We start from the raw sequence: 13,480 nt of genomic DNA on the forward strand, positions 1-13,480 counted from the left end.
CTAAAGTGTTTCTCAGATCACAGCAAACATTTCACAGATCACAATGGTAGTCAGTCATAGTTGGAAACATGAAGTTAAAGGAACAAATCAAATTTGGAATAGTTATGCAACATCTCGTATGAGACACGTTGCATTTCTTTATAAAAAAATATTTTTTTTTTATCCAGCGTTCACATGCTATAAAACATGATGAATGTAGGTACAGAAAACTATATCTTTTTACTGAAGACTGCCCTGGTAAAAATACCATAGTTACGTGAACAATTTTTTTAATTACAGTACTTATTGTAATGATTAAATACAGTTCCTTATTCTTTAACTGTCCAAATTATATATACAAACATATAATTTGAAGGTAGTGAGATAACTTTGTCATCAATACCAAAGACATGGCATTCATCATCATAGGGTAGTGTTTGGTCTCCACCAGTGCTCATGTTAGCGCGTGAATGGATGATGATGAACTTAACCATGGAAAAGGCGAGGTGTTTAGTTATTATATCGTGGAGTATTGCGTGATGTGTGGTCATCATATTGAGGAGTATGGCGAGGTGTGCGGACATTATATTGATTAGTATTGCGAGGTGTTGACTGGTTTCCAGCATTGCATTGTGGCGTCATCCTTCGTCTATTATGTCCATTAGTCGCACCGTTAACTTCCACCAAAGCATCTGCTGCCATTTTGCAATCCTTTTTTTTGCTTGGCTGCTAACTGGGGATCCACAGCGAGATGGCTGAGGTAAGTGTCCAGTTACTTTGGTCATCATATGCTGAGAATATGCTGCCTCATATTGATGTGAGGGAGTTGGGTTTGATGGCACAAGTGTCTGTGATCCATTATAGCGAGGTATGGTGGATGGCCCCGGGGTGGCATACGGTGTCATGAATGGTGTCTGATCTGAAGGTGTGTAAGGAGTATTAGCATATTTTGAGAAACCATGAGAGAATCCTCCAGAAGTGTTGACACTACAAGGTGTATTAGTGGCTGCCTGGGAGAGGTTATGCAGCATTTGTGGATTTAGGTTCTGAGCCACTTTCTGAATTGTGAAGGCATCAACACCCATAAGATATGGTGTTGAGTTGCCCATGTATGAACTGCCTGTGGACATCATTCTTGGTGTTGCACCTGATAATGTTCTATGGAAATTCTGCTTAAACCAATTAAGTAATCCGGCAAGATTTAGGAATTGCATTTTCTGCCTAAACTTGAAACCTTCAGGATTGACAGTTACAAATTCATGGATCACTTTCGCTCTTGGTAAATATGACATGAGAAACTTTCCTGGCAAATCCTTCCTAGGCGAAAAAATATACGGGATCAACTTCGGATTTTTCCTTTTCTCCTCTTTCAGTAACTCTGCTGCTTTCTCCTTATTGCCCATGATAGACTCCTTGTAATATTTGTGTTCAAGTATTTGTCTTACGTTACTGGCCATAGGTAAAATGTGTCTGGTAATAATTTCATCCAAATCATCAAATTCTTCATTTCCAATCCATAGTTTCTGACCAAGAGAAAAGTCATATTGCTTAGCTTGTTCCAGCACATCGATATGCTGACAGATTCCTGTTGTAACTTTCCAGGTAGCAGTGAGATGATTAATGCCTTTACTTGATGGTCGTATGATCACCTCTCCTTGCTCCAATTGCTGCATAACCTTTTCAGCTTCATTATAGTCAATGTTTCTGAAGGAGGGATGAACAATCACTCGCTTTTGATACCGACTTACTTTTTGGTCCATCTTTTTCCTGTCCAAATTTAAATCTTTTTCTTCAGCCTTATGGTCATAATAAGTGTCTTTTGGAGCCTTCCACTTGTTATTTCGGTCCTGAAGGTCTGATGATCGCGACGTGAGATCAACTGAAAATTTATCAGGATAAATTTTCATGATACGACAAAGAACTAAACAATCTCGTCTCACTCTTTCTGCTGGATTTATCACCGTTTTATCCGACAAGTTTTTTATACTGATGAAACCTGATATTCCGTTATCTAATCGAACTTTAATTCCTATGACTGGACCTGGGCAATCACCGGCATCAAAGTGATTCCACACTTCACTTAGTTCAGGAAAATAATTTTTTAGACAGAAGGGACACTGCCAAAGACCTGTACCTTCAGTTCTGACAGGATAGGCATTATCCACTTGATCTCGACGGAGTTTGCGATGAATAAAATTTGTGACGGTAGCCTGAACAAGCTTACCCACATAAAAAGTCTCCGGCGACTCCTTAGTCAAGATACTGAAAACTTCTTCTGGCGTCGGAGACTTGTAGGTTGACCTAAAATCTCTGTATCTATGTTTCAGCTCACGTTTAATGTCATACAAAGTTGTGTTCTTGCCAAAGCCATGGTTCTGTAGTTCATTAGCAAAAGCTTTAAGATCAAACTCACTAAGTTTCTCTGGAGTTTCTAAGATTTCCTTCAAGGCTTCTGCAGGTTCTCCATTTTCATCTTCATAATCTAGTGCATCAAAAACCATTTTTCGAGCCCAGTCATAAGCTTCTGGATGAATTTTGGTAGAATCTAGAACGTCTATATAATTATCACTGTCACCCAAAGCATTGGTGTCTATTTTAATAAATCCTGCACAGTTAATGAATATCTTTGGACCCATGTGGAAGTTCACAACTAACTGGTTCCTGTTTTCCTTCAAGGCTTCTGCAGGTTCTCCATTTTCATCTTCATAATCTAGTGCATCAAAAACCATTTTTCGAGCCCAGTCATAAGCTTCTGGATGAATTGTGGTAGAATCTAGAACGTCTATATAATTATCACTGTCACCCAAAGCATTGGTGTCTATTTTAATAAATCCTGCACAGTTAATGAATATCTTTGGACCCATGTGGAAGTTCACAACTAACTGGTTCCTGTTTTCTAAACGATGATTATTCTGCTTCATATTCCTAATAAGAAGGTTGGCCTTTCGTGGTCCTAAACCACAAACAAACTGGACCAAGTTCTGTGTATATGGATGTGCTACGGCACGATTTAGGTCGACCCCAACTTCATTAGTGCAGTTGACGAATTCAGTGTACAGAGCATCGAATAGTTCCTTAGAGTTTAATTGGTCCTGTAGACTGTGGAACTTAATGTTAAGTAATTCTTCATCAGCATTACATAGCTGCGAGAATTCAATCAATGGATCCTGAACACGTCGACCAACTGATATAGCCTGCCGTAATAGTGGAGGGTAATCAAGGAAATCTGCTTCTCCTTTCTTGGACATTGCATATATGTGAGCTAGGTCATTGTCAATGATTTCTGTATTTATTTTAGGAAACCTTTCTTGTTTTTCTAGATCTTTGAGAATTTGAATCAGGTCTTCCTTAACCATGAGAGCTTCTCGAGACTGTCCACATATGGAAATAACATGTGGTTTACAGCGAGTAAAAAAATCCTGCATGCGCCTAATATCACTTTTTTTAGTCAAAGCGTCTCTTTCATTGTAAGCATTGCGCCGTTTGAGTAAATGTGGGAGACGAATATATTCACAACAATCACCGTCAATGTCAATGCAACAACCAAATGCTGCCTGGGAAAGGTCTGGAACAAATGCAATAGAAAATACTCTGAAGCCTTTTTCAGTATCCCAGTCTTCGTCTTCACCAGAAAAGTCTCTGGGGTTATAGGGTGCAATTTTTATCCAGTTATTGAGTTTACTGCAACACTTTTACATTACGTGATCATTCGATTCCTGGAGCAAACGTTGAGACAATTCCCTTTTAAGATCTTCAATAATCCGTTTGTAGGCAAATTCAATTGCCCGGCCTCTCAGATCATTCCAGTCTTGGACAACCTGGGAAAACTCATCTCGGCAGTACAACTGCTTCATTTCATCCAGGTAAGTCTTAGTTGTACTTCCTTCAATGGTATCGGAAAAGCTAACGGTCAACAGTTTGTCTTCAACACCACATTTGAGACGAAGGAAATGGTCACCCTGTAGATCTATGACTGGTTTGTCCTTTAAATATTTAAGTTCATAAAGTGAATGATGTTCATCAATGATGTTCACAGCCTGAGGAGTGGGCCTGCTACTGATTCTGGCACGTTTAAAGTATACTTCTCTAACTGTGCGTCTTATTAAGGGTTCACAAGACAGCTGCCAACCAACCATCCTAACAGCTACTTCAAGGACTCGCTCTGGGGTGCTGCATATTCTGAAAATACAAAGTTTTCATCATATTTCATGAGGAATACTTAATAAAAAATACTTTTAGTATAATGAAGTAATAACTATTATAATATCTACAAAATATTTATTTTACCATATTGCTGATATTTAAGGACATTTTCAGGAGTTCTGTCCTCTTTTTATTACCCACATTCTTTAATTCAAATATATGGAAAACGTTGAACAAAAGGTGCAAAATTTAGGCAAAACCCCTTCATCTCTAGCCATTTGCACTTTCATAGCGCAAAGGAATGCTAAAATTCTATCCATTTGCCTTAACTATATCCTTGATTTATTTTACACTTTCAGTAGGATGATGCGGTTAAATTAGTGAATTGAGAGTCCTTTTTAGTGATAGATTAAAGCAGGAGTGAGTTTTTAGTCGTGTTTTGCAACGTTATTAGTGCCAGAATTGAGAGGGTTCAGATTTTTATATCACGTTTTTATATCACGTGTTTATTTTTCGTGATTAGCTGTACGTGATTTCGTGATTAGAACCATTAGCTGTATATTTACAGATAAATCATTCAACTATCTCATTACTTACTTGGAAATGAGCTGCTTAGCTTCCCTCGTGGGGTCCTCTGGCCACTGTTGAACATCAAACCTCTGATAGTTATCACGTAGGTTCTCACCAAACTGCTCAGCAGTCAGGCCAAATTTATTTGTAAGTGACACTGAAAGTTTGAGTTTGGAATCAATAACAAAAAATAATTTAAATTTTAAACAATTTAATGGTTAAAAATGTGTTATGAATATTGCATTTCACTAGTTACTTTGTTATGTAATATTGTTTATGCTAACAACAGCATAAACTGCTGACTGCTGACGGCCTGAGTGCTGACGGATAAGCTGCTGACGGCCTGGCTGCTGACTGCTCAGCAGTCAGGCCAAATTTATTTGTAAGTGACTCTGAAAGTTTGAGTTTGGAATCAATAACAAAAAATAATTTAAATTTTAAACAAGTTAATGGTTAAAAATGTGTTATGGATATTGCATTTCACTAGTTACTTTGTTATGTAATATTGTTTATGCTAACAACTAGATAAACAATAATACAAACCAAATCTAAATTCAAATCACGGAATTTATGCTCTTCGTGGTTCGTTAAAGTGCACAAAAATGAAGATATATGAGTGTGCATATAGTGTCGTATCAGTAAAAGCAGAATGATTATTTGATCATACAGTTAAGAATATAAATTTTCATAAGAATATGATATTTAACTAATTAGTGACACTAATCTATCTATACGCGTTTTATGACAAATAATAATATCGAGCCCAATGCAACACCGCACGTGGAAAAATATGGTAAGAACTACGACAAAAATTATATTGTATGCGTGCTATAAGAATTACGTTCAAAATATGCGTGGCAAGTCTGATGACCATTATCAATTCGATTGTCGCAATCATTAATGTGTCTATAATAATAATCGATAATTAATATAGTCGATAATGGTGGTCGAAACGTCGTCGTCTCCTCATCTTCTGGTGTGTGGTTTAATCTTCATAATATTCACGTCTAGCATGCAAATTATTTATAAGTATAGTGATATTCTGCACATTTTGTAATATACATTTATCAAATTTCCGTGTTAATCACGTGTTAATTTTCGTTATTTACACACATTTATCAAATTAAATATTTATCTTCAATATTACTGCAAGAAACCAAAAATTTAAATTTAATCAGACACTGAAATAATTAAGTAAAATAATCTTGGCGACAATTCCCGCCCCGGACGAGGCTTAAGCAGACCGCTGACAACACCTGTTTACTGCTGCACTTCCTCACTCAATCCCGGCCATAGTATGTCATATACATTTACATTTATTAGAAAGATTGTAATAAAAGTTTTTTATTCATATTTTAACATTAGAAAGAAAAAAAATAATACTTCTAACAATGCCTCAAAGCAATATCAATGTCCCAATCTCAATCATCTCTTTTATGTTACCTCTTACTCATATTTTTTCTATATCTTTTCTAGATATAAGATCTCTCTTATATCTCTCTTCATAAGAGAGGTTTCCTAATACCTGGCATCAATCATCCTTCTCTGTATGGATTCAAGAGAAAATATTTCAGTTCTATAATATGGAGGCCAAACTTGAACTAAGTAACCTAAATGGGGGCATTGAAGCAATCATGCAAAAAGATACTCACCAATACCAGCCTTCCGCAGAAGTTCATACTCGTGTTTTCGAACAACTCTTCTCAAAGACTCAGAGTCTTCCTCAGAGAGAGAGAGAGAGAGAGAGAGAGAGAGAGAGAGAGAGAGAGAGAGAGAGAGAGAGAGAGAGAGAGAGAGAGAGAGAGAGAGAGAGAGAGAGAGAGAGAGAGAGAGAGAGAGAGAGAGAGAGGGAGAGAGAGAGAGAGAGAGAGAGAGAGAGAGAGAGAGAGAGAGAGAGAGAGAGGGAGAGGGAGAGGGAGAGAGAGAGAGAGAGAGAGAGAGGGAGAGAGAAAGAGAGAGAGAGAGAGGGAGAGGGAGAGGGAGAGGGAGAGAGAGAGAGAGAGAGAGAGAGAGAGAGAGAGAGAGAGAGAGAGAGAGAGAGAGAGAGAGAGAGAGAGAGAGAGAGAGAGAGAGAGAGAGAGAGAGAGAGAGAGAGAGAGAGAGAGAGAGAGAGGGAGAGGGAGAGGGAGAGAGAGAGAGAGAGAGGGAGAGGGAGAGAGAGAGAGAGAGAGAGAGAGGGAGAGGGAGAGAGAGAGAGAGAGAGAGAGAGAGAGAGAGAGAGAGAGAGAGAGAGAGAGAGAGAGAGAGAGAGAGAGAGAGAGAGAGAGAGAGAGAGAGAGAGAGAGAGAGAGAGAGAGAGAGAGAGAGAGAGAGAGAGAGAGAGAGAGAGAGAGAGAGAGAGAGAGAGAGAGAGAGAGAGAGAGAGAGAGCAAACTGCAATAATAAAATACACAAAATATAATGTCAAAATAAAAGATGTCTCTCCAATCCTGGCGTGAGAACAAGAAGAAGGAAAACTTCTCAGATTGTACATCTGAAAAGTGAGAATAGTGTGACATACCTAGTCTGCCACATTATAATTTAATTTACATTTAAATTTGACAAAACACATACCTTCATGTTGTTCAAAGTCCTCAAAATAATAATCACCGCCGAATATTTCACGGGCAACCTCCATTCCACCAGGTTCAAGCATAGCCATCCTCTCCTGTTTGACATTGGGTGTCTTGTCATCAACTATGAATTTCTCTTCATCAGACTCTTCCTCCTCTGACGCGTACATTTCAGGGTGCTGTGGAAGGTGGAGAGCAGAGGCCCCATCCTCCTCCTCATTCTGTGGTATCAGATATTAAAGTTATGAATGACAGACGAAGGAAACAGAATCAAACAACTAATAATATTTAAGCAATAACGAAATATCTCTCATTAAAGTGTCAATTATGCAGGTAAGAGGGATAGACTAAAAGGCACACTCGAACTATTTTACTGTATTCAAAATTTCTAACCCACTAGAGCAGAACAAAGAAGAATGACCGAGAGATAGCATCACACACAGTGTCTCATAATAAACATCACACACTACAAACGACATGGAAGAGCTAAGGGAGACATGATCATCACATACAAAATTCTCAGGAGAACCGACAGGGTAGACCAGGTGGATTATTTAACATGTGATGAATACGCATAAGAGGATACAGGGGGAAGCTGCGTATCCAAATAAGCCACAGAAACATTAGAAAAAACTCTTACAGTGTCAGAGTAGTTAGTAAATGAAATTAATGAGGTGGAGGCTAACTCCACAGTTTTAAATGCAGTTATGATAGAGCTCGAGGATCTTAGGAAGCAGTGCTCGAGAAGCACTGGGATTAATAGTTGAGGGGCGGGACCAAAGAGCCGAAGCTTAATCCCCTCCAACACAACTAGGGTAAGGTGAGTACACAGGGTACCTCATAATAAACATCGTCAGAAAACAAACAATTTATAAACACTGCTTATGCATATAAAGTGGCACTGAATACAACATAAACTTCAGAGATTTACTTACGTCTGAACCCTCGAAGATCTCTCTTCGAATCTGACCCTGCACATCTTGATCTTCTACGTCAGATTCTTCATCCACAATCCTCTTCAAACGCTTATACTTTCTCTGTGAAACAAAAATTCAAGACATATATACATTAATTCAAAAACAAAAAATTGTCATGAAGACAATCTATAGTACTATGCTAGTATTATAGTTCTTATTTAGTATGTTAGTATCTTAGTATATTTAGTATCTTATTTAGAGATTTAGTATGTTACACGCTCACGAAACCATTCAAATGATTCAAGGGTTTGGTTATTCCTTAGATAATCTTATGAGACTTACTTAGGTTATCATTGTAGCACAACCTCCAAGTCAGTGAGGCACCCAATATTATGGAGCAGCCAAATGTTTAAAAGTACAACTTTTTTTTTATATATTGGTCAACCCTTTTTAAAATATACATTTTTTAAAATTTATTTAAATGTAGTAAAATCTTGAATTTACAAGACAGCAGAATTGGTTTTTGCTATAATTGGAATCAGCATATATTTCTAGGAAAATTTAATAAAAATTTTGACTAAAATTTTACCATAAAAATTATATAATTGTCCAAAACTTATTTTTAAAACATTCACTCTGAAAAATACTGTATACTGTGTATTATATAAATACACTTTTATATAATTGAAATATAAATATATTAGATATATATCCGAAATTAATCTTAAATTATATTTCTCTACTTATATATATGCCAGCAGAAGCAATAATGGTTTCCCAATTTTGTTTCTAATTCATCTAAACGGTGTGAAATTCAAGTTCTTTTCATTCTTTATAACACAAAAATGCAAATTATCTTTTTCTATCCTGAACAGAAACTTGTATAAATATAAACAAAATATATATTACAATAATTATTGGAGAAAATTAACCTTTCTGTCAAGTTTCATACCAGTGTTTTCCTCAATAAGATCAATATCATCATCATCGAGGTAGTTTGTTTTATCTTCATCGTCCTTCCGCCGTTTTCGTTTGCCATACTTTTCACTGTCTGACCCCGAACCTCCTTCATCATCCTCTTCATCGTCGTCGTTAATAAAGTCTTTTCTCTTTTCTCTTCAATTTATTAATAAATTTTCTCTTCATCTATTAATAAATAACCAGAGATGAATGCGATGAAAGTTCTTTACTCTTATTGTATTGTTCTTATTAGTTTTAGTTAGTTTAGTTCATTTATTATGCACCCCATAATATAGGTTACAGAGACACATAATGGGCTTAAGGAATTAACCCCACAGTTCATTTAGCTAAGCAAGTTAAAATATTGATGAGATAGTTCAAAAATTCAACAGGCTCCAGAACGACCACTTTTGCAGTTTTTAAATTAAGCAACTGACATTTCTGACAACTGACAACTCCCTTCATTTTTTGAAGTTTTGAAGGTCTGGCATATTTCAAAAGGCTTTATGGTATAATAACTTGGAAGCACAGAAGCAAGGCTTTAGGATATAATAACTTGGAAGCACAGAAGCAGGCTTTATGATATAATAACTTGGAAGCACAGAAGCAAGGCTTTATGGTATAATAACTTGGAAGCACAGAAGCAAGGCATTATTGTATAAAAACTTGGAAGCACAGAAGCAAAGCCATATGGTATAATAACTAAGCACTGAGAAGCTTCTGAGCCCACTAACAGTACTGTGATTGATGTCAAGTCACCTAGTTTCATTTTCAACACTTAATAACAACTAAGGTATAAAACGTAGTATTTTTAATAAATATTTTATATCTGTATTTACTAAAGAGGAACTTGACGATATGCCTTCAGCCGAACAAGTCTGTGTGGGTGGGGACGAAGACAGGTTGACTAGTTTAGCAGTTACCAGGGAGGTTGTAATTAAACAAATAGTAAAACTCAAACCAAACAAATCCCCAGGGCAGGATGAAGTGTTTGCCAGGGTGCTTAAAGAATGGAAAAAGGAGTTTTGCGACCCACTGTCTCCCATATTTAATAAATCAATAGAGTCAGGCAGAGTGCCAGAGTTATGGAAAGTTGGTAATGTGATACCAGTTTTTAAGAAAGGAGATAGATCACTTGCGTCAAACTATCGGCCAATTTGCCTAACGTCTATTGTGGGAAAGTTACTCGAATCGATAATTCCAAATAAAATTCGTCTTCATCTTAAAAAACATAAATTAATAATTGAGTCGCAAATGTTTTTATAAATGGCCGTTCATGCTTAACAAATTTGTTATCTTTTTATTCTAGCATAGTTGAGGCAGTTGATAGTGGTAAGGACTGTGATGTTATGTACCTTGACTTTAGGAAAGCTTTTGATACAGTGCCACATGAAAGACTGATTAAAAAGATAGAGGCTCATGGTATTGGGGGTGCTATATTAAGTTGGATTAGGGCATGGCTATACCAAAGGAAACAGAGTAGTATAAATGTGTCAGAGTGGGATAATGTTGTTAGTGGAGTGCCTCAAGGCTCTGTCCTGGGACCTCTGATGTTTATAATATATATAAATGATTTAGATTAAGGTTTGAGTAGCAACATCTGCAAATTTGCCGATGATACAAAAATCGGTAGGGTAGGTAGGGAAATTAATACGGAAGAAGACTCACTATCACTTCAAGTTGATCTAAATAGGGTTTTGAAATGGTCAAAGGATTGTCAGATGCAGTTTAATGCTGATAAATATAAAGTTCTGAGTCTAGGGAATGATGGTAGTGTGACAAGATACGAGCTTGATGGTGTTGAGAGTGCGAAGTCGGATTGTGAAAGGGATCTGGGAGTTATGATTAGTAAGAATTTAAAACAAGTATAAATGCATGAATGTTCGTAATAAGGCAAATAGGGCATTGGGATTTATTAATCGAATCTTTAGTAACAAGACACCTGGTGTGGTTCTTCAGCAATATCTTGCTCCGGTTAGGCCCCACTTAGATTATGCAGTTTAGTTTTGGTCGCCGTATTATAGAATGGATATAAATTCACTTGAACGTGTCCAGCGTAGGATGACTAAGTTAATTCCCCAAATTAGAAATCTTTCACATGAAGAAAGATTAACAAAGCTTAAATTGCATTCACTGGAAAGGCGAAGAGTTAGGGGGTGACATGATAGAGGTTTACAAGTGGATGAATGGACACAACAAAGTAGATATTAATAGGGTATTAAAAGTAGCAACACAAGACAGAACACAAAACATTGGGTATATATTGGATAAATTTAGATTTAGAAAAGACTTGGGTAAATACTGGTTCGGTAACAGGGTTGTTGATTTGTGGAACCAATTACCGCGTAATGTGGTGGAGGTGGGGTCCCTCGATTGTTTCATGGACATGTATATGAGTGGGCTTGGGTGGTTATAGATAGAAGCTGCCTCGTATGGGCCAATAGGCCTTCTGCAGCGGCCTTTGTTCTTAACTAGGTGGGGTCCCTCGATTGTTTCAAGCGCGGGTTGGACATATATATGAGTGGGATTGGGTGGTTATAGATAGGAGCTGCCTCGTATGGGCCAATAGGCCTTCTGCAGTTGCCTTTGTTCTTAACTACGTCTCGTTAAAAATGACAAATATATCAGAACATTTACAATAGCAATGAAGTGTATCCATACATTTATATCAAATTATTTAAGATTGCTGAAAGCAGATTGCTGAAATCTCCGTATCTGCACGGAGTCTCCGTGGTGTAGGCTAATTAACAGTCTCCGTGGTGTAGTGGTAAGACATTCGCCTGGCGTTCCGCGAGCGCTATGTCATGGATTCGTATCCTGGCCGGGGAGGATTTACTGGGCGCAATTCCTTAACTGTAGCCTCTGTTTAACGCAACAGTAAAATGTGTACTTGGATGAAAAAACGATTCTTCGCGGCGGCGGATCGTATTCCAGGGACCATAGGATTAAGGACCTGCCCGAAACGCTACGCGTAATAGTGACTGTACAAGAATGTAACAACTCTTGTATATATCTAAAAAAAAAAAAAAAAAAAAAATAGAGGGAGTTCAGAGAACATAAACGGCATAAAGAAACGCGATAAAGCACCTAAATTATTGGGATACTACGTCCTAATAATTCATTGACAAAGTGATCTTAATGCTTTCCAATTGTACTCGATAGAAAGAGAAAGGAGAGATATCAAATGATATACACGTGGAAAATACTGGAGGCCCAGGTCCCAAATCTACACAGTAAATGACAACATACTGGAGTAATCGACATGGAAGAAAATGCAGAATACAACCAATGAGGAACAGGGGGGCCATAAGCATAACCCGAAACCACTGAATAAACATGAGAGGTCCACGGTTGTTCAACAACCTCACAGCCATAATATTGACGGATATTTTTTAAAGATAAAACTAGATAGTTTTCTTCAAGAAGTGTTGGACTATGGTGGATATGTGGTACGCTCCAAGCAACAGACCGTTGGACCAAGCTCTCAAAATTCAATCATGGCCTCGGGCCGGGTTTGAGGAGTAGAAATTCTAGAACCTCATCAGGTATGGATGAAACAAATTCATAGTATATATACAAAGTCTTGAAATCAATGAGAACGTTCACATTCACATTCAGCACCGCTCCTGAGCCAGGAAAGTCCACTATGGGCTCACCATAGCCCGTGCTACTTGCCCCGCTTCTGTGCTAGGTAAGTTACGGGCTCACCATAGCCCGTGCTACTTAGAACTTGTTCCGAGTAGCTGAATCTATAACAACAACAACAACAACAACAGCATTGAGAACTTTTGCATCACTTACCATCGTCATCATCCTCTTCAGAAGAGTCATCTATAACTGTTTTTAGTTTTTTCAATTTTTTCCTTTCATTTTCTTCATATTCTTCTTGCTCTTCTTCACTTTCCTCTGCTTCTGAGTAAATGAACTGGGACATGATTGGTGGTCTCTCTCTCTAAAGTCCTGAAGAATATTAAATTAATAGCTTTAATTTTGTTCTTATCAAATCTAACATACTGATATGGATTTTTTTTTTTAGATAACTGATCCTCATCTATATAAATAAAAATGGAAATGTTCGTTTGTTCAAAATCGCTAATCTCCGAAAGTTCCATTCGCCTCCGAGCGGATTTTTATATACATATTATATAGATGTCACGTCTGTGGCGGGAAAAAAATGTTTTTTTTTTCTTAAAAAACTGTGTTTTTCATTTAAGAGAAATCTTCGTAACCTTTTTACCAATTGCTTTGAAATTTTGACACAACGTTGCATTTAAACAGGCTAGTGTTTTTATATACCTACTATATACATGCCTCATCTGTGACAGGAAAAAACATTTTTTTTAAACAACGCTATCTGTA

The 13,480-nt window shown here is 37.3% G+C and overlaps 1 pseudogene; it reads right to left on the reverse strand.

Annotated features, from left to right (window-relative positions):
* Positions 1-465: 465 nt before the first annotated feature.
* LOC123763740 (transcription elongation factor SPT6-like) lies at positions 466-13,063 on the reverse strand (annotated as a pseudogene).
* Between the last annotated feature and the right edge of the window lie 417 nt (positions 13,064-13,480).

Source organism: Procambarus clarkii, chromosome 52 (genome assembly GCF_040958095.1).
Source record: "Procambarus clarkii isolate CNS0578487 chromosome 52, FALCON_Pclarkii_2.0, whole genome shotgun sequence".
NCBI lineage: Eukaryota > Metazoa > Arthropoda > Malacostraca > Decapoda > Cambaridae > Procambarus > Procambarus clarkii.